The 21,659-nt window shown below is 44.5% G+C and overlaps 3 long non-coding RNA genes across 3 annotated transcripts in view; all 3 read right to left on the reverse strand.

Annotated features, from left to right (window-relative positions):
- LOC309646986 overlaps positions 1 to 21,659 on the reverse strand; it is a 383,043-nt gene that overhangs the window by 140,085 nt on the left and 221,299 nt on the right. The window lies entirely within an intron of this gene.
- Positions 1,936 to 11,375, reverse strand: LOC309646994. Its single transcript, XR_014255722.1, has 2 exons — positions 3,831 to 11,375; positions 1,936 to 3,509 (listed from the first exon to the last, which is right to left on the reverse strand). It is a non-coding gene; the product is annotated as an uncharacterized lncRNA (long non-coding RNA).
- The window catches only part of LOC309646992, a 34,397-nt gene continuing 24,117 nt past the window's right edge, over positions 11,380 to 21,659 (reverse strand). Inside the window, exons 2-3 of the long non-coding RNA XR_014255720.1 lie at positions 12,938 to 13,038; positions 11,380 to 11,427 (exon numbers count right to left, since the gene is read on the reverse strand). This is a non-coding gene — a long non-coding RNA (uncharacterized lncRNA). The remainder of the gene's footprint in view (positions 11,428 to 12,937; positions 13,039 to 21,659) is intronic.

Below are 21,659 nucleotides of genomic sequence, written 5' to 3' on the forward strand. Positions count from 1 at the left end.
CACCATCCACAGGGTATCCTGGACCATAAGCATCTCTGGTTTTTACCTCCTCTCCCCTACTTTAGGCCACTTGTGAAAACTTACTGATTTTACCTCCTTGCCTTCCTCGTTGCTGCCTCTGTGAATCTAAACCTACTTCTCAACCTGCTGCTCTTAATCAGCTTCTTATCATCAGGATTCTGGATTTTGGTTTTAGCACCTGAAATGCCTCCCCTTCCTCCCGAGCACCTCTTGCTATTCGTACTTCCTCTCCAATTCATCCTCCCTAAGGCTCCAGAGAGGTTTAGCTTGTTTTTCCTCAAGTGTTAATCCAATCACACAATGTCCTTGCTTTAATGTCTACAGGTTTCCTGAACCCAACTCCTGTAACATCTAACTTCTAACCTTCCTCCTCAAACTTGCTCCTCCTGAAAGTCTCCCCTGCCCATGTACAGGAATTCCATCCTTCTAGATACTCAGTCAAAAACCTTGAAATCACCTTGATTCCTCTTGATTATTCTCATATTCCACACCCTATCTACCAGCAAATTTTGTTGGCTCTACCTTCAGAGTATATCCAGATCCAATCAATTCTCAAGAACTCTTCTGCTCCCTCTCTGGTACAAGCCAGCAACATATTTCACCCAGATTAATGTAAGACCCTTCTCATGAGTCCCCTGTCTCTACTTTTGTCCCTTTTGTTCTATTTCCTAGATTAGCAAGAGAGGTCCTTTTATAAGTAAGTCAATCTTATCACTCCAGTGGTCAAAGCCCTCTAAGCGCTTCATAGCTCACTTGGGATAAAAGACAAAGACCTGGGGACCCTGCAGGCCCTCTACAATCTGATCATCTTGGTGGAGCTCTTCTTCCAGGACCCTCCCCCAGAATCACTCCACCTGGTCATATTGGTCCCCTTTTTCTTCCTTCAATACACCAGAGTCCTCTGCCTTCAGGAAGATCTTCAGAACCAGGCCCCATCCTTTGGGTCTTTGGTCACTTGTCATTTCTCAGTGACCAGCTCCCTGACCAGCTGATATAAAATCCTTATCTCTCTTTTCCCTCCCTCCTTGTCTTATTGTTTTATCCATGGCGCTTATCACCATTTGACACACTATATATTATACCTATTTATCTTGCTGACTATCTGTCTCTTTCAGGGAGAAGGAAAGCTACATGGGGATAGGGATTTTTTTTCTACCTTGTTCACTGAGAGATCCCCAGTGCTACGAAGAGTGCCTGAGATGTAGTAGGCATTCAGTAAGTATGTGTAAATTGTCCTGAAGATAATGGTGATACCTCTTAGTCCAGCCTTCACCAATTACCGCAATCTCCTCATTTGCCATACTACCTTCTTAGTACAAAACCAACATTTCCCAAATTACTATCTAGACAATGCCAGTCCTACTTGCATATTTGCCTTTAAAAAATGTTCGGGAAATACTTTACACTCTTGGCTCGCCCACCATCCCACAAAATTGGCCAAAATTCAAAATATATAATAGCATATTATAAAATCTAAGAAGTACTACAGGAAGTTTAACTTTGTTTCTAAGCTTACTTATTCAATGAATCCTTTTAGATGATTTATATTAGCATCCTGTACAATTGCAGCCCTTTGTGGATTTTCTGCTACATAGCTTCCAACTCCCAGAAGGCATCAGACTGTTTTGTCTGTTTTGTGATGTTGTTTTCTCACTTTTGAATTGCCAAATACTCTCCCTCATCTCTTTCGCCTCTACATAAGCACACACACAAGCACACACTGTCCAGGACAAATAGTAACTTCCCTTTCCTGCTTTTGTGTGAGCTTACAACTCTTTTATGAAGCCTACTCTGATTCCCCACCCTCCTCAACTACTTTTTCCTTTAGTGCCCTCACCATGGCCTGGTAAAGTATTTATCAGCACAGCCAATTTAGTTAATCCCAGATATGAAATCACATGTCTACTGTCCTGATTAGTTCTTAGCTTCCCAAAGGCACAGGCTGTATCATTTTATCCTTGTAGGCCCAGTTTGTACCCCTCTTCCTCACACAGAGAAGGTTGGCCTTCGTCAATAGAACTGACCTGTTGGGCCTTCTGAAGTTAAGGCATAAGAAGCCTTGAAAGCATCTGCCTGGTTCTCTGGGAACTCTTGCTTGTGGGATACTCCCTCTCAAAACCCATCCACCAGCTGTGAGAAGCCCGAGGCACATAAAGAAGCCACTTGTAGGTATTCTGGTTGAGAACTGCGACTGAGCTCCAAGCTGACAGCCAGCACCGCTGGCAGCCGTGCAGTGAAACCACCCTGGACGTCCAGCCCAGTCAGGCCTTCAGATGACCACATCCTCAGCCTCCATGTGACTGCCACCCCTGAGGGACTCCACGTGAGAACCATCCAGCGGAGCCCAGTCAACCCACAGAACAAAGAAAGATGAAAGTAAATTGTTACATTAGCCCACTAATTTTGGTGGTAATTTGTTACACAGTTATAGATACCTGAAACAGTCTCCTTATCCCACCTTAACATGTAAATTGTAAACAAACCTGATGTGAACTTGTCCTTTCTGGGCAACCCTGCTGTTCTTAATGAAGGAATTTGGAATATGAATCACATCCCTTGTCATTCAAAAAGTCCTGTAGTCTTTTACATCTGCCGGTGAGTAGTAATCCCCTTTTATCCAATCGCTAGACTCCCCACAAAAAGGCCAGCCCCCTCCCTTTTCTTCGGTACGTCTCATCCTACTAGAAGAGCAGGATGTCTTTTTAGAAACTTCATTCTGTAAATATCATCTACTCTTGAGCACTATCAAAATGTGCTCCATGAGCCGGTGCCTGGTGTGTTTAAGTTGGTGGGACACATTATCCTTTGGTTGCAGCCCACAGAACACAACAGTGTGCTTTCAATAAGCTCATTTTAAGACTCCTACATGACACATTCTTGCTTGGAGATCACCCAAAATGCTCCAAGTATTTCCTGCTCTGTAGTAATTTGTGTACCTGCCTTCCTTCCCTAAGCGTGTGAGCCCCCTGGGGTCTGGACATGTGCTATATGTTCCTATATTGTGCTGTTTACAGAGCTTTTCTCTCCCATGATGGCTTTCAGTTTTCATGGCCGTTTGGTTTTCAGTGATGTTATAGTTTAATCCCCAGAGGTTCGCCTTATTTTCCTAAAGCGCAAGTAATCGGTGGGGCAGGGTGTGCTGCTCACTGCTCCCTACCCGGTACCACCTGCAACAGTCGCGAGTCTCAGCGTAGGGAAAGGGGTCATTGCAGGATTTAGGACCTGAAGAATCAGCTCTGGGGCTTCCTGGATGTGTCTCTGTGCAGCTGGCATGATTCCCCTGAACCTGAACCTCAATTCCCTCATCTGAAAATAGGCAAAATAGGCACCCCTAACCCTAACCCATGTCCTTGGGAAAATCAGGTGAGATAAAGGAAATGAAAGGTCTGAGACACTCACTAGATTACCTCTAAGTTACCTCTCCACTGAGGCTCTAGGACAGGGCTTCTCAGTGAAAACTGGGAGGTAGAATTGTAAGTCAAAAGAACCTCAAGGGCTTCCCTGGTGGCGCAGTGGTTGAGAATCTGCCTGCTAATGCAGGGGACACGGGTTCGAGCCCTGGTCTGGGAAGATCCCACATGCCGCGGAGCAACTGCGCCCATGAGCCACAACTACTGAGCCTGCGCGTCTGGAGCCTGTGCTCCGCAACAAGAGAGGCCGCGATAGTGAGAGGCCCGCGCACCGCGATGAAGAGTGGCCCCCGCTTGCCGCAACTAGAGAAGGCCCTCGCACAGAAAACGAAGACCCAACACAGCCAAAAGTAAAATAAATAAAATAAATAAATTAAAAAAAAAAAAAAAAAAAAGAACCTCAAACTCACTCGGACGTTCTTTACTTTTCTGCTAAATTTGGAGGGTGGGGACATATCTGATTTATAGTGAGCTCCCCTCCCACACAGTGCCCAAGTCAACCCTAAGCATCTGGTAAACCCAAAAGGGATTACAGTCCTTCAGGGAAATGGGTTAAGACCCAGGACAATTGGATATATTGGAACAGAAGCTTTGGGAATAAAAGAGTAACCACCATACAACTGATCACTTTGTCTGCATTCAACACATTCCCTGATTTATCCAATCTGTCCACCAGGGACAACCACCACCAGTTGGGGAAATCAATCATTAGGTTCAAAATACAAGATTCAACACATGAGGGACTTCCCTGGCAGTCCAGTGGTTAAGACTTTGCCTTCTAATGCAGGGGGTGAGGGTTCAATCCCTGGTCAGGGAGCTAAGATACCACATGCCTCGTGGCCAAAAAACCAAAACATAAAACAGAAGCAATTTTGTAACAAATTCAATAAAGACTTTAAAAATGGTCTACATCAAAAAAAAAAAAATCTTAAAAAAAAAAAGATTCAACACATCAAAAATCTGTAAATAACCAGTTATTAAAGAATGATTATTACTACATCCATTAAAAATGTGTGGCTTGGGCTTCCCTAGTGGCGCAGTGGTTGAGAATCTGCCTGCCAATGCAGGGGACATGGGTTCGAGCCCTGGTCTGGGAAGATCCCACATGCCGCGGAGCAACTAGGCCCATGAGCCACAAGTACTGAGCCTGCGCGTCTGGAGCCTGTGCTCCGCAACAAGAGAGGCCACGATAGTGAGAGGCCCGCGCACCGCGATGAAGAGTGGCCCCCGCTCGCCGCAACTAGACAAAGCCCTCGCACAGAAACGAAGTCCCAACACAGCCATAAATAAATAAATAATTAATTTTAAAAAAATGTGTGGCTCATACTTAATAAAACTAACTCTGTTGCTTTTCTCCACTGGGCTTTGTTCTGTCTGTTGGTGACACTTGGCCCAGTGCCCACCTTCCCAGATACCAGCTCTTTAGGCATTTGGAGCCAGTGGCTGTGCCCGCTCTCTTCTGCAGCCCAAACACCTCACTTCCTTGATCTGCTCCTCATGCAGTTGTTTCCAGTCTTGCTGCTATCCTGGAGTCCCTTCTTTGGGGGTAGTTATATCTATTTCTGTCAATCTTAGAGCACATCTTCTTTAGCACCTTTCATCCAAGAAAAAAAAAAAAATTGTTGCATGGATGAATCCAGAGAGTACTCTTAGAAGCCATGGCTTGCAGAGAACCATGGGATGAACATACCTGAACCTTGGTGAGATTTTCTAGGTGTTTCTACATCTCAGGAGAGACACCATATTTCATCCTTGGTTTGACCCAAAAGCCCATGTGAGAAAGTTTACTTGAAGCCAGAACCACCTTAAGCTAACAGGGCTGACACAAGCTTTGCAGAGACAGACCTAGACCTCTTGCTTGGATGGTAGCAGCACTGAATGGAAGACCAGAGGGAAGGTGGACAGGGTTGGAGGAAAACAGAAAAGAAAGAAGGGAGGGGAAAAGGAAGAAAGGAAGAAAGAGAGGGAGGAAACAGATCCTATTTTTTTCTCAAGTGTCTTCCACATTTTGAAGGCTCACAGGATGATTCTGAAGCTGGAGCTCTTTAAGTCATTCCATTATTCACTGTACAGGCTTCTACTGGTTGACTCTACTGAATCAAGTATTGCACTAATCATCAAGGATACAGAGATAAAAAATTCAATTCCTGCTCTAGGATCTCAACATCAGTATAGAAAATGCACAGGCAAATAACATTATGGTAAATAAAATAGTAACCCACACACTAGTGGGCATGAAGCAATTATATGATACTGAACTTCTTTTGCTGCTTTAGACAGGGCTGAATGGTGTTATCCAAGAAGTGAGTCTCTTTAACCCTACCCCATCCTCAGACAGCCAGGGTCTCCCATAGTGGAGACAAAGGCTAGTCTAGCTTGGGGTCTGTTAGGAGACATTGCAAAATTTTTGACACTTGCCGCCACCTCAGGCATAGGTAATGAGTGTGGGACAGCCATACGTCCTGCTTTACCCAGGACAGACTTCATTTACACCTGCTTTCCCAGTGTAATTCTTGGTAGTGCACACTTTCACTCTCAAATACATCCCAATCTGGATGATAAATTATAGGGTCACCCTAGTGATAAAACATCAGGAGCCAGATGCCTGGGTTAGATTCCAGCTCTCTGCTTAGTAGCCACTCTCTTAGGAGTCCCTTAGCTTCTGTGTGTCTGTCTCCGCATCTACAAAGTGAGGCCAATATAATCTGCCTCACGTGGGTTGTCGTTGAGGATTCAGTGAGTTAAAATATGCAAAGCCTTAGAGCAGAGCGAGCGTACCTGCCCAGGTATAGAGCTCTTGCCCTCTCCTTGATTTCCACGGAACACAGAACGCCTAAGGTACACAGGCATTTCTGTGTCTGGTGGTTTCACTGAAGACCTGGGGAGTTGGGGTTGGACATCAGGGTGCAGAAGTGTAGAGCCCACTGTTCCCTGGAGTCCCCGTCCCCTCCGCTGGCCCCATGACTGTTCCATTCATGGCTCCATTCATGGCTTCTTTCCCTCTCCGCCTCTCCAGTAATATGATGCTAGGCTGAAGGGACCTGCACCTGGCCAGGGAACAGTTTTCTGCTTTCAAGGGGAAGCCCTGGATTTTTCTGTGGTCCTGGGGAGAAATATTAAGAACTTCTCCTGTGTACCTCCTCAGGAGGGCTGCTGGAAAAAATACAGGACACCCAGTGAGTTTGAATTTCAGATGAACAACCAAGTCCTTTTTTTTATTATAAATAATCCCCCCAAATGTCATGGAGCATACTTACACTAAAAAGACATTTGTTGTTTATCTCAAATTAAAATTTAACTGGGCTTCCTATATTTTTACAGGTATACCTTGGGGATATTGCAATTTTTGTTCCAGACCATCACAATAAAGTGAGTATCACAATAAAACAAGTCACACGAAATTTTCGAATTCCTAGTGCAACTGAAAGTTATGTTTACACGATAGTGTAGTCTATTAGGTATGCAATAGCCTTATGGCTAAAAAAACAATGTATATACCTTGATTAAAAAATACTTTATGGCTAAAAAATGCTAACCATTATCTGAGCCTTCAGGAGTTGTAATCCTTCTGCTGGTGGACAGTCTTGCAATATTTCAAACCCTCCACCAGGTGCCCACACTCATAAGAATATCAATAACTTTCCACGTGCAAGGGTCTTATTTCATTTCTTAAGCAACCACATGGCATTTTTATACTGAGAACTCTCTGCCTCTCCCCTCCATGGCCTCATGTCATCCCAATGTCTCAGCAAGGTCTTGAAATCTTGAAAGGTCAGAGCCCTCCAATCTGTGCTGATTTGGGTCACCATTTCCTTGAGACTTCCTTTGCCTCTTCTTTGATTAAAGCTGTGTTTGCCTCGCCTCCCGCTTTTTAAGCAATTACACTAATTAAGCTAATTTTTCTTTGTTCTCTCTTTGCAATTTGCATAAATGGCAAATTTATATATAGTGTCCCTAATTCTCCTTTAACTGCTCTGTAATTAACAGGATGTTCAGGCTAAATATAAATAAGTGCAGAAGGAAAAACAGCCTTCTGCTGAAATACCGATAAAGGCTGGGAGAAAAGAAAAGCAAAGAGGAGAAAACAGTTCTAAGCCCTGCTCTAAACTCATTATGCCTGATTGGGTCACAGTTGGAGGAGACTAGCTAAAGGTCAGCTGCTGCAAGAGCGTCTTTCTGAGAGCCCTGACACCTGGAGCAATTTCAGGATAGAATTCGGGCTATTTGGTTGCAATAATAATACTGCACAATTTTTCAAGGGAGTAGAGCAGCTTGGCATGAGGCAGATAGTGGTATGACAGTCAGTGGGGCTCAGTCTGAGGCCCTGCTCTAATTCCAACCAGTCGAGTCACCTTGGGCTAAGGAACAACAAAACCCAATACCTGGGCTTCAGGTGCTCTCCAGGCAACACATACTATAACACTCAGTAACCCCATCATCCCATTATTTCCCAGATATAAAAATATCCCCACGATGGAGATGTGCTTAAAATATACTCCTAAATCAAGACGAAGTCTTTCTTCTACAAATGCACATTCATATATTGACACAGGGCTTATGCAATAGTCCTTTGGCAATCAGCTTGGTTTAGTGATTAAAAAGGTGGTTTTTGGGGGCTGGTCTCAATTCTACCTCTAGCTTTAGCTCTGTGACCTTGGAAAAATTGCTCAACGGGTCCAAGTCCAAGTTCTCTTTTCTGCAGAGTGGCATAAAACACACTTGTGAGGCTGTTGGCAAGATTACAGAAGCAGCTTTAAAGTATCAATACTTAGCACCGTGCCTGATGCCAGCAAGCCCTCAATACCGTTTAACGTTCATATTTGTTAGGTCACATGTTTCAGTTGGCACTGGTTTCAGGTGAACCGCATTGGTTTCAGAAATTGGTTTCAGAAATATGGTTTCAGAAATACGGGGTCTCAAGACCTAGAAACTTGGGTCATCCAACCAAGGAACCATGGGAAGACCTGTCTAAGAACAGAATTGTCCTCTCCTCCAAATCTTCGAGCTGTGATCATAGTCATTGTAACAATATCAATGCCTCATTTGTGTGTATATTTCCTGAAAAGTCTACAGAGTCCACTCTGTCACTGGGCACACAGAGGGATGAATGAGACAGTCTTCAAGGTGGGGAGATAGACAGGTTTTAAACAGTCAATTCCGAAAGGGTGAGTGAGAGCTGTGCTGGTCTCGCGTGTTGGGGAGTCGGGGTCCCTGCGTGGACCAGAGGATCCAAAGAAGGTTGTGTTCATACCATGTATTCACACCATTTCTATGTGAGGAAATCACTTAGGACTTCTCTTCCCCCAATTTTTTATCTGTGTTTTTTAAAATTGATGTTTTGTATACAAGTATCCCCTACTTTTCGAGAGTTCGCTTTATGCCACTTTGTTATTAAGGAAAACTCACATTAGTACCTGTCTTTGATAACCAAAAGAAATCAAAAATAGCATTCAGCGTTTGCTTTGCAGCAGCCATTATAAAGGGAGTGAACACCCAGAGAAGCGAGAGCTGCTTCCCTGGGAACCACACTCAGCATCTCAGCCTGGAGCCAGCACGGCTTTGAACTGTGTCTATGAGCAGCTGTGCTTTATCTCCATTTATTTTGTGCATCCATGAGCAAGATGTGTCCTAAGGTAATTGCTTCTTCGCTTTGCACCACTTTGGCTTACGAAGGGTTTCAGGTAGTGGGGGATACCTGTATTGTTATATTATATATTAGAATATGCATATAATTTGTAAATAAGTGATACATATGCAGAGGAGTGTGTGCTCAAAAGGTTTTTACTGAGATCAAAGGATACAAAGGAGAATCAGCAAAGGGAAGATCAGAGAAAAGAGGGTTAAGTGAGGAGGGTTTCCTGGAAGAGAAGCTTGGAAGCTGTAAGCTCCATGAAGGTAGGGGCTGCTTCTCTCCTGTCCCTTGTTACGTCTGCAGCATATAGAAGAATGTCTGACACACAGGGGACACTCAGGATCTGCTGAATGAGTGGGTGAGGTAAGGGGGTAGGAGGGGAGAGGAGATGCCCCCTGAATTGCCCATGCTTTATGGACTGAATGCTTGTGTTCCCCCAACTTTGTAAGTTGAAGCCCTAACCCCCAAGGTGGTGTTATTTGGAGGTGGGGCCTTAGACAGGTAATTGGGTTAGGTGAGGTCATGAGGAGGAGGCCCTCACAATGACATTAGTGTCCTTATAAGAAGAGAAAGAGGCAGCAGAGCTCACACTCTGTCTCTCTACACTGAGGGAAGGCCACCTGAGGACACAATGAGCAGGTGGCCGTCTGCACCCCAGGAAGAGGGTCCTCACCTGAACCTGACCATGTTGGCAGCACCCTGATCTCACAGCCTCCAGATCTGTGCTTAACTCACCCACTCTATTGTATTTTGTTATGGTAGCTGAGCTGACTAAGAAACCATGGTTACACAACCTGTAACATGGTCATGACCTGTGTGATTTCTGAAATCAGAGAAGGAAGAGACGTGTCCCAGGAGGGGGAAGGTCATGGACTAAAGTGCATAGGCTGGAGAGAGCCCGTGTGTTTGGGGGGCCACAGCAGCTTCCATAAAGTGGGAGGCAACAATGAGGGTGATGACATGGACAGCTCCACTCTGACTTGGGCTAGAATCCCACCTTGGCTTTTAGCAAGTAACCCGGGCTCTCTAAAAATCATAATAATGTCTGGTTGCTCAGTAAAATGGGATTAACAGTAGTTCATGGTGTATTTATGAGAAACAAGATAATGTACGTAAAGTGCCCTCCGCGCCCAGCATGGTGTTTGGCACAAGAAAGTCTTCCAATAAACCCTTATTGGGACTTCCCTGGTGGTCCAGGGGTTAAGAATCCGCTTTCCAAAGTAAGGGACATGGGTTTGATCCCTGGTTGGGGAAATAAGATCCCACATGCCACGAGGCAACTAAGCCCACGTGCTGCAACTAGAGAGAAGCCTTCGCGCCGCAAAGAAGAGCCCGCTTGCCTCAAAGAAAATCCTGTGTGCCACAGCTAAGACCCGACGCAGCCAAATAAATAAATAAATATTAAAAAAACAAAACAAAAACCTTTATTGATTGGCTGAGGCCCCTTTAAGCAGATGGTCAGCAGGGCATCTTTTAGAAGAGTAGAATCATGGCTGGCATCAGTTAGCAGAAATTGTTCTCCATGAGCGGATGTTTCCAAGGATCATTTAGAGTCTCAGAGATACTTCCTTATTTTCTGTCTGCTAGAATTCAAAGATCCCTTGTTTCAACATTACATCACTGGGGAAGTACTCAAAGACTCAATTATAAAAAATTAAAAAAATTTTAAAAATTTAAAAATCCCAAAAGAGTTTTTTCATTTTGGTTGGGAGAAATATTTTCAATAATTTGGGGGGATGGGGGAATCTCTTTTACTAAGTTGTTTTGTGATAAATATTTTAATGGTGTCAGGAGGGAAATGCCTTTTGTGCTGAATGTAGCTCATTACAGGCCCCTCAAAGGAAGCCTTTGTTAGCATCCCCAGTAGCTGATGAGTGCTACTTTAGCATGATGTGAGGGAAAGAATACAGATTTTGTCTGAATTCCAGGCCTATTTCAAATCCTGGTCATCCTTTGTGTGACCTTGAAAAAGTCAGTTAAACTCTTAGTTCAGTTTCTTCTCCTGTAAATGAGACTAGAAATACTTCCTGCATAGTTTTGTTGAGAAGGTAAGATAGGATAATGCATGCAAAGCTTCTACAGAGTAAGTGGTCACTAAATGTTATTTCTCTCACTGGAGTAAAAGTTTGATTGTTTAGGATCCCAATTTAGGCAATAGTTTTCTCAAAAGGCCAACTAATCCCAAGAGACCCCCAAGGAAATACCTCTTGATATTTGGTTCAATATCATAATCATCCCTTTTCCCTGTTAAGAGATGAAGTACTCACACTGTATTAGACAGCTTTGCCGAGTTACAAATGACCCCCGAATCTCAGCTGTTGGAAGTTGAGGTTTGTTTGACTGGCTGTGTGTCCATCCTTGAGACTGAGGAGAAGAGCAGAGAAGTCAAATCAGATGTTGGGGGAGGTCATGGAGAGAACATGACCACCATATGCCCTGCAAGCTGGGACAGGGCAATTGGAGGCTCCTCACCCATCCTCTGTCCTTGGAATGTATTCTCTGTCCCCTGTTCCCACACTGGAAGCTGTTCCAAAGAGAACATGAGCTGCCTTGGGAGAGCATGTGTGGTTGACATCATCTGGATGGTGTATGTGACTGAACCCCGTTAAGCCCTCTCTATGAACACTTTTTTCCTTTTTTTTTTTTTTTAATTTATTTATTTTTATTTTTGGCTGCATTGGGTCTTCGTTGCTGCATGTGGGCTTTCTCTAGTTGCGGTGAGAGGGGGCTACTCTTTATTGCAGTGCACGGGTTTCTCATTGCCGTGGCTTCTCTTGTTGCAGAGCATGGGCTCTAGGTGCACGGGCTTCAGTAGTTGTGGCTCACAGGTTCTAGAGCATAGGCTCAGTAGTTGTGGCACACGGGCTTAGTTGCTCCGTGGCATGTGGGATCTTCCCAGACCAGGGCTCGAACCTGTGTCCCCTGAATTGGCAGGCAGATTCTTAACTACTGTGCCACCAGGGAAGCCCTCTATAAACTCTTAAGATTTGGGATTTCCCAAAGTGTTCAGTGGGATGTTTTTAGTGTTTCCTAGGCTGATTGGAGAGCAAGATCTCCCCTCTCCCTTCTTACCTGATCATCTGTTACTTGGAACACGCTCTGGGAAACACTAATTTACAGCACATAATTTAAGTTTTAAAAGAAACAGTGAGGTGCAGAAATCCCCCATTAACTAGGCAGAGAGCCAGCTGGTGGGGGTGGTCAGTGGTGGATTCACAGGGCCAGAGATGAACATGAGGGGTTCCTTCTGAGCACAACCCATGATGCTGGGCCTCAGAGCAGTGATAGCAGGGAAGTCAGGTGGGAAAGGACAAAGCCTGCATAGCGGAGACCAGACCCGATAACAGCAACTCTGTGTCTGGCTCAAAGAGTGTGGCCAACACATATATGTTGAATGACTAAATAAATGAATGGAGTGCAGGAGCAATGGTGGGAACTAGGGTAGGATAGGTTTGGCAGAGGGAAACAATAAATGCAAGTTGGGGACCCGGAGGAGCGGAATTGAGATACGAGGGTCTCTTGGACCCTCACCTCACCTACCCCTACTCTAGCCATGGCTTCCCCAGCTTCTCACAAGTGTGACCGGGCAGCACCTCACCTGAGGCACCTGCCACCTGTCTCTTTCCTTATGTCCTGGACTCCTCTGACCCCCGGGTGGAATCTCTGGGCACTCATGCATGTGCCACTTCTGAGATGTTTTCTACAGTCTTCCACAGTGTCCCAAAATTGGAGCACCAGTTGCCCTGAGTGGCCATCTTGCATCTGTGTTCAGCTCCTCCCAGCTGGAACACAGCTTCGCATGGGCTCTCCCTCTTCCCTGCCCCCTCTGTTTCTGGCCCTGTATCCCTGCTTGCATTACATATAAGCCACTTACCCATCAGTCTTTGTCTCAGGATCTGCTTTCAAGGAATCCTGGGCTTAGACACAAGATGACCAGTGGCTGAGATCACCGTCTGGGACAAGTCGGGGCAGGCCCTGCACAGACAAAGGCAGGAAAGCATCATGGTCAAGAACATGGCTCTGGCCTGGGACTGCCTGGGTTTATATTCCTACAGAGTTGTGGTGATTATTAAACACGTTAATGAGATCAGTGACATAGACAGAGTGCTTTGTAAGCATTTAGCTGGGTCCAGCTGGGGTAAGGGGCCAAATGTGGGTGAGACAGTAAGATGGAAATTAGCATTTATATTTTAGCCACATAGATGCTGAGATTCAGAGAGGTGGAGCAGCTATCCCACATATGTGATCAGCTGCTAAGGGGCCAGTCCGGGAACCCCAGGTCCACGTGACACCAACACGTGTGCTCCTCAGACTCCCTGCCTGACTTCTGTGGATTTCTGGTCCTTGGGGGCCTGACCTCAGGTGACTTCTCCTTGGCCTCTTCTCCAGAGCTTGTGGGATGTGCTTTGTTGGTGCATTTCCACATCATCCATCTGGTGATTTCCCAGAACAACCTGCCAGCCAACCCACCCCTGGGGGTGATGTTGAGCCTGAGACTCAATGATTCTGATCTTCTTCCTAAGCTGGCTTTTGCCTAACACACTCCCTGTTTGGTCGGGTTCCTTCCTGCTGACTCTTGCTGTCATCTCTCCAAATCGTGGTCTCCAGTATGGCTGAGTATTGTCAGCATGAGAGCCAGTCATCAAGGCCACCTGGGGTTGAGTTCCAGCTCTGCCAGTTCCTGGCTGTGAACCTGAGCGAGTTACTCAGTCCCTGGGTCAAGCTGCATTAACTCGTCCATGTAATGAGTGTACTATGATCTGCAGAGAGGGTCCCTTGTGAGGCTAGAGGTGACCCGTGTCCAGTTCCTAGCATGGTACCTCCAGGGACACAATGGCTAGTCAGGATGTTAGTTCCATGACCTTCTCCCCACACCTTGTACATAGATGTTCCCCAGTATCCCTGAATGATCAATTTCTTCACCTCATGACCTTCCCAACACATGCCAGAGACCAGTTTTTTTTTGGGTTTTTTTTCTTGCCTGGCTGGGGACTTACTACAGCTGTGGTTGTTTTAAGACACCCTTTTGGATCGACTCTGGAACCTCTTTTAAGGTGTCCCAGAACCCCACCACTAACCCCTCCTGTGTCCAGTGAAAACTCTTCTTTCAGCTCAATACAATGATACCAACAAAGTCCCTGGCTGTGCCCTCGACACCAGGATGAAGGTGCAGGGGTGGGGGGCAAAACCTGGTCATGTGGACAAATGGCACCAGGGTTCTGGACGGAGAGAACCCCCCTTGGGGCTACCCTGACCTCTCTCGCTAGTGCCCTCTGCTGTCCTGTGTGTCCTACCTCTGCTTCTCTGCTTGAGGGCTTTTTCTGACCTCACATGAGCCACCCGGCCTGCCTGTCACTGGGCAGCCCCAAAGTGCAAGGCATTTAATGCCTCCCATGGGAAACTCCCAGCCAATGGGAAGGAGAATCCACAGATAAATGCTGCAGCTTTGCCGTCAGCCCTCAGTGGGTCAGTTCTCAAGTTCAGTCCATGAGGTTCTTCAGAGGGTCCTCTGCGGGATAGGGCTCCCGCTATAAACACACCCTGCTGTTGACCTTTCTCCTTTTACTTTCTCACTTTTCCCATCCCTCACAAATGTTTCCTGCAATCACCCTCCAGGTGAACTGCCTTCCTCCTAGACCTTGTTCCAAGACCTCTTTGCAGGAAAATCCAAACCAAGATGCATGTAGAGTGGAAGGGCAAACAGAGTCTGTGCAGCACAGCACAGAAGGGGGTCTGAGTTGTGAGGGAAACAGACATTCTAACCCAGTGTGTCAAGCTCAGCCTGAGAGCAAGCCCAGAAATAATGGGAAGACAGAAAGCGGGGAGCCCGGCCTTGGGGGTGGGCGTGGCCAGGGAAGTCTTCCTGGAGAACATCTGAGTCCCAACTTCTTTCAGAAAGGAGTTGTCATTCTCAAAATTGAAAATCTTGTGGTGCCTGAAGGTGAGAATTCCGTTCCCTACCTCTTCTCAGCGGGTGAGGAGCTGGGTGGCCGACCATTTGCAAGCCTTCACTCCTCCTGCTATTTTGAAAGGTTCTAATATGCGGGAAAATATCCTCTCTGGGGAGCCCTTGCCCTTTCATGGTTTGCCAGACACCTCCTCAACAAGGTACCCAAAAGCCTGCTGTAACCAATTGAGATTCCAAAAGGAAGCGGATCTAAATGGAGGGTTGGAGTGAAAAGACCGTGTTTATCATCAATCTCGGGCACCTTGGCAATCTTCACCAGAGGAATTTCAGCACCACTCACGGACTGCCAGGCAATGGGAGCGATTTCTCACCTGAGTGGCAGACACCTCTGTTGAATAGGGAAAGGCTTGTCATGGTGAATTGGAAGCTGATGCATTCAGGGCAACTGCCCTACTGGCTCTTTGATGTTTCTCTCTTAATAACCTCAGTTCTGACTGAGTGTGACCCATGTGATCTTAGAGACAAGGGAGCTTAGAAGAAGAGAGGATTTGGGGCCTGTGGTTCAAATCTCTCATTCATAGTGGGAAACTGAGGTCAGAATGGGGAAATGACAGGCCCTGGGTCACATAACGTGTGAGTAACAGACCAGAACCCAGTTAGCGATTTCCAACCCCAAAGGCAAAAGAGCAGGGTGGTAGATAAGTTTTTAAGCTCTGGCCTGATTTGTTTCCCTCCAGAAGCCTTCAGACATTCTCCTGGATTCTAATATCCTCAAGGGCAGAGATCCCAAAGGCCAGTCTCACAAAAAATATGACTGTAAATCAATGACATTTCACACACGTTTACTGAAGGTCAGTCATAAACATGGCCGTGTGCTACATCCTTGATAGAGAAAGGTGTAAAAAAACAAAAGCAGGGGAATTCCCTGATGGTCCAGTGGTTAGGGCTCCACGCTTCCACTGCAAGGGGCACGGGTTCGATCCCTGGTCAGGGAGCTAAGATCGTGCATGCCACATGGTGCGGCCATCAATCAATCAATAAATAAACAAAAATTAAAAATTGGGCTCTGTTCTCAAGATCTCACCATTTGGCAGGAGACATAGACTTGTAAACAATCGGTTATTATACATTGTGAAAAACCAGCCAGAGATTGATAGCTCAGTACAGAGATAGAACAGAGGAGAAAATCACAAGGGTCTTCATGATCACCATCATTGTACTGGGTTGAATAGGGTTGCCCAAAAAGTCATGTCCACCCAGAACCTCAGAATGTGACCTTATTGGGGAGCACGGCCCTTGAGTTTGAACTTTCCGGACTTCAGAACTATGAGAGAATACCTTTTGTTGTTTTAAGCCATCCTTTTGTGAATTTTGTTACGGAGGACTTGGGAAACTATGATAGTCATCAAGCCAAGAGGCTTGGTTTTAGCATGAAGGCTATGGGAGCAGTTGAAGGGCAGATTCTGTCTTTGATATAAGGCTGCCTCATATTTCTATGCCTGTTTTCTGCCTTTCTCCCCACCACTCAGACTCCATAGCCTCCAGGGCACCCCTCTCCATAACACACCTGCATCATGAACCTGCTGTACAAATCTCCCACCTACAGAAGACAGGCCAGGCCCACCCACCATCCAGGAGGGTGTCCTGCCTGCACTCTCTTCCTAGCCCTCCTACCTCACCCATCCTCTGAAAGGAGAATGGATATATTGAGCAAGTGCATCTCATGTGACTCAATGTAGCAACAACTCTGTGAAATGTGACCTCATTTTATAGATGAGGATGTGTCAGCTTCCATATTCCCTCTAACGCATCTCAGGAATCTCCTCTTGGTTTACTTGACTGACGACAAATTATCCTACCAATGACTGTACTCCAGGTGTGAAAGGCTGGCTATGCCTTAATTTTTACCTATCCCAGGTGACATTCACCTTCCAACAGGGGAGCCTGGAAATGCAGTGCTTCAGTCCACTGGTTCCCTGCACTGGGTCTCAGCCCTGGCTGTGTACTGCAATTACCTTTGTTACAAGGTTAGAAAAAGTTCCACTCCAGAGACTCTAGTTTAGTAGGGCTGGATGGGCTCTATCAGCTGTACTTTTAAAAAAAACTCTGTAAGAATTCTGAGGCCCACTAATGGTTATAAAGTGCTTCACCTCCTAAGAGTTCAAGCGCTGGGACAGGCTACATTTGGGGTTGAAAATCTTTGAAGTAGATGGGACTCAGAAACATTGAAACTGCGCTGTTTCAACCTGCAGTCCAAATGTACCATGGCAATAGCAGTAATAGTTCAAACAGGTACCAATTATTAAACTTCCACCAGGGCCAGACGCTGTGCTTGGCTCCTTAAACATGTTGCTAATCCTCACAGTGGCTACACGACGCGGTTTATTTCCATTTTATGAAGAAAGAACTGAGGTTTGGAAAGCTCCCCTGCTCCATGTCAAAGCTGGCTCTCACTGCAGTACAGACTACTACCTGTGCATAACCCCACACTTTTCTCACTCTGGCTTCAGCAGGTGGTTTCCCACCACCCCTAGAATCTAGCATAGCCTTCACAGCCATTCTTTGGCTCCTGTCCCCTCCCAGGGACAAAGCTGCTTACAAATGTGCTCAGAACTGGAGAACAGACAATTAAATCTGTGTAAAGCCCTTGGCTCCTACCAAGCCGACTTACATAAATGCCCTTTTCTGGGTCTGGAAATCCTTTGGGGTTTTTCTCCACTATGAACATCTTTCTTTTCACACAATTACTCAAAATCCATCTCTTTAATCTGTTCTTCCCAGACCTTCCCTCATCTTTAGACTTTCTCTCCATTCATCAGCCTGTATTAAACATCAGCCATGCCTAGTTGAATGATTCATAACATATTTACAAGATGCAACAAGCTTACACATATTATATCTCATAGAACCCTTACAATAACTCCCCAGGATGGTACTATTATCCCCAGTTTTCTGAGGTTCACGAAGCTAAATTGTGACTTGGTCAAAGGCTTATATTTAGTGATGAGAAGAAAGGGGGTTAGAACACAGTATTGTCTCTCCCCATATCTGATACAGTATCCGTGACCCACACTAAAGAGTTGCCCAAATGCTAGTATCAGAGTAAGACCTCCAGTTATATACTCCAGGAAAAATAAACATCTTGGGGTATTTACACACTTAGTCAACTTTTCCTGGCTGCCCACATGCAGTGGGTCCACTCTTCAATCAAGGGACACCTAGTGGATGCCCATTAAATGCCCAGCGCTATTCTAGGTACTAAAACATTAAGGCAAATAAGATCCATTCACTGTACTCAAGGTCTGGCAATCTACTGGGTGACAGGCAACATAGAGAGAGTACAGAAACATGGCTACAGTGACAGAGACAGGCACACATTGTGGGAGCAGCGAGAAACTGGCTTCAAGGGATCAAGGGAGGCTTCAAGACAAGATGGCCCCAGGTGAGGTTCTTTAAGGATGGTTAGGAATTAACCGACAGAAATGTAAGAAGAGTCCACATGGAAGGGACAGTATGGCAAAGGCTTGGAGTCAAGAAGTAGGGCTATGTGACTGAGTGGGCGTGTATGTGTGTCCATACACATAGGTGTGTGTACATGTGTGTGAACACGCCTGTGCATGTGTGGTATAGCAACAAATAGCTCCCCATGGCCTGAGGATTGAGTATAAGGCAGTGAGGAGATAGGGGCTCTTCTTCAGAGGATCTTCCTTCTGGCCCTTGTTATGTTGTTTGGACTTCATCCAGGTTGTCATGGGGAGTTAGGATACAATGGAGAGACAGGCATTTTACTGTATTATTTTTTATCATAGAAATTGTCAAATATGGAAAAAATTATAGATAGTATTGTTATGACAAGTAACCACGGACCCGCCACTGAGAATGAACAGAGGTTAATATTTTGTCCTATTTGCCTTAAAGCTTTTTAAAAAATGTGAAGGCATCAAAAGGAGAGCTGAGGTTCTCTTCTTACGGCTTCTGATCACTGCCCCTCCCCAAGGGCACATACTGTCATCAACCTGCTGTGGGGATGAACTTTCCTGTGCCTGCTTCAAACATTGTGCAAGTTTCCATGTACATTGCCTTGTGTGGTTTTGCAATTTACATAAATGGTAACATGCTGTATGCGACATTTTGTTACAAACACGAATATGACTATATTCATTGATATTTTCTATAATAAGCAATGGTGGGGTTTTGGGGGGTTTTGGTTTTATTAAAGAAATCCTGCTAACCCATATATCATAATATTTTCCTATTATTTTTTACAAGTTTTACATTTTGCTTTAATTCATGTTAAATTTGCTTTTGTGTAAGGAAGGAATTAATGATGTGAGGTCGAAATCTAATTTTATTGCCTTCCGTATGTTAATCAATTGCTCAGTATTATTAATTGAACAGCCCTTTCTTGTCCACTGATTTGTAATTCCAATTTATTTTAAAAGTTGCAATATCTAAGTGACTTTCCTTCTGGGATTTCCTTTCTCTTTCATTGATCTACATGGAAGGTCGTTTGCAAAAACAGCTGCAACTATTGTAGTGGAGGCCAGATAGGAGAAGGGTAGGACGGGCTGATGTGTCAGCCAATAGTGTTTGTCAAATTGTTTTGCTCCTTAATCCATTAAGGTAGAATTTGATAATCGATTTTTCTAATATTTTTCCATTTGGTTTTTTCTGTGAGTGTTTATAGAGAGGTGTGTGTGTGTGTGTGTGTGTGTGTGTGTGTGTGTTTAAATACATTGCTGGAATCAATTTGCTAATATTAGGATGTTTGCATCTTTGTTCAAAAATGATATTGCCAATAATTTTATTGTCCACTCTTATGTTCATCTATTTGTTATCAAGTCTAGACCGGCCCCATGATTTGAGTCTTGCAATATCCACCAACAGTGGTCTCAGTTTCAACTAGACATTTAGGCTCTAGGGCTGAGTCCACAGGCCACAACTGGCACCAGGTGACATTGAAGGCTGCAGGTCATACACACCTGTCAGCAGGACATCTCTCTTGGGTGGGAGTCTTTGCAGCAGCTGACACAGCAGTCGCTGGCTATTCTCAGATCACCCAAGTGGCAGCTCAGGTGAAGGGAGAGAGACCACCTGGGTGGATTTAGGAGCCATCACCTGAAATAAGAACCAACAAAGTTGTAACAACTCCTAGCCATAGCTTCTATATCCCCATAAAGGACAAACCCAGTTACAGATTGCCCCACACAGGAAGCTCAAATTACAGCGTCCTGCCAGGCATTTATAGTCTATCCACAGTCCTCCCAGGAATGATGCAGTTCATCAATCATGGAGGTTTTTTTTTTTCTTCCCTAACCGTAAGTTACATTGCCTGGAACAGTGCTCACATTTCACCTTTAGCAGGATTTCAGGGTTAACACACGGTCAAATTTGTCCATCTAGAAAGAAAAGGTTTTTCTTAGCCCTTTTCTCTCAGCTAGTTTCCCTCTTTCTAGTCTCTAGAAGAACTTGCATAAGATAAGAATTGTTCATTCTTAGGTTTGGTAAAACTTGAAATTATCTTGTACTGTTGCTTTTTCTGGAAGGGTAGGCAGATTTTTGACCACAAATTTAATTTACTGAATGGTCAATTCAGGTTTTCTATTTCTTCTTGAGTCAATTTTGGTAATTTTTATTTTTCTGAAAATATTAATCTCATCTCAGTTATCAAAATTATTGTCATAATACGCTTCACAGCATTGTTTAATGATTGCTAAAATGCCTCTGAAACTGCAGCTATGTTCCCTTTGGTGTTATAAATATTGCTTATTTGTGTTTTCTCTTTTTTGTAGAGCAATCTTGTCAGAGAGCTATTTTATGGGTCTCTTCAATGAGTTACCTTTTCAAAAATAAATATCTTTACAGCGTCCTTATTTTCTATTTAATTGCTTTTATATTTTATCTTGATTATCTTTTAAAGTTTCTTTCAGTTTATTCTATGGTTCTTTACTTTTAGTTTGTGTATTAAATATGTAGCTTCTTAAGATTTAATTTTTTCCAATACATACATTTAAGACAATATATTTCCTTCTAAGTATCCTTTAAATTGCATTACTCATGTTTTAATATGTAATTTTATCATCACTCACTTCTAGATTTCCATTATGAGTTCTGCTTTAATTCATGAATTATTAATTGTGCTTTTCAATTTCTAAACATATGTTGTGTTTCTTTGCACAATTTCACTCTGGCAAGGTGGTAGCTGTCTATTCTCCTTACAGCAATAGCGCAGAAGGTTCCCAGAAAAAAATTATGGTGGAGGTAATAAACATATCAGGTTTATCTCACAGAAAAAAGATAGAAATAACTTTGCTAGATCAAGTATACAACAGCACAGGATAGTGTTTACTTACAACTGAGTTTAACCTTATTTTTTTATGGGTGTGTTGTCATTCAACCAACATTTATTTACAACTCAATGTATGCAAGAAATGTGCTTGGGACTGAGGAGACAAGAAATCAAATGCATAAAGAATTCTGTGATAGGGACCAGCAGAGAGTCTACAGGGTGAGAAAAGGGGCACCTAACTCAGAGAGGGCTGAGAAATGAGGCTCCTAGGAGGGGAAGAAGCAGGTCAGCCAGGTGGTGGAGAATGCTTCTCCAGGCCTGGGAACAGTCTAGACAAAGGCATGGAGAATCACAGAGTAGGTGGACTTAGGTAAGACCCAAGAACGGCTCTAGCATTGA

This window comes from Balaenoptera physalus (genome assembly GCF_965194825.1).
Source record: "Balaenoptera physalus genome assembly, chromosome: 17".
NCBI classification, from domain to species: domain Eukaryota; kingdom Metazoa; phylum Chordata; class Mammalia; order Artiodactyla; family Balaenopteridae; genus Balaenoptera; species Balaenoptera physalus.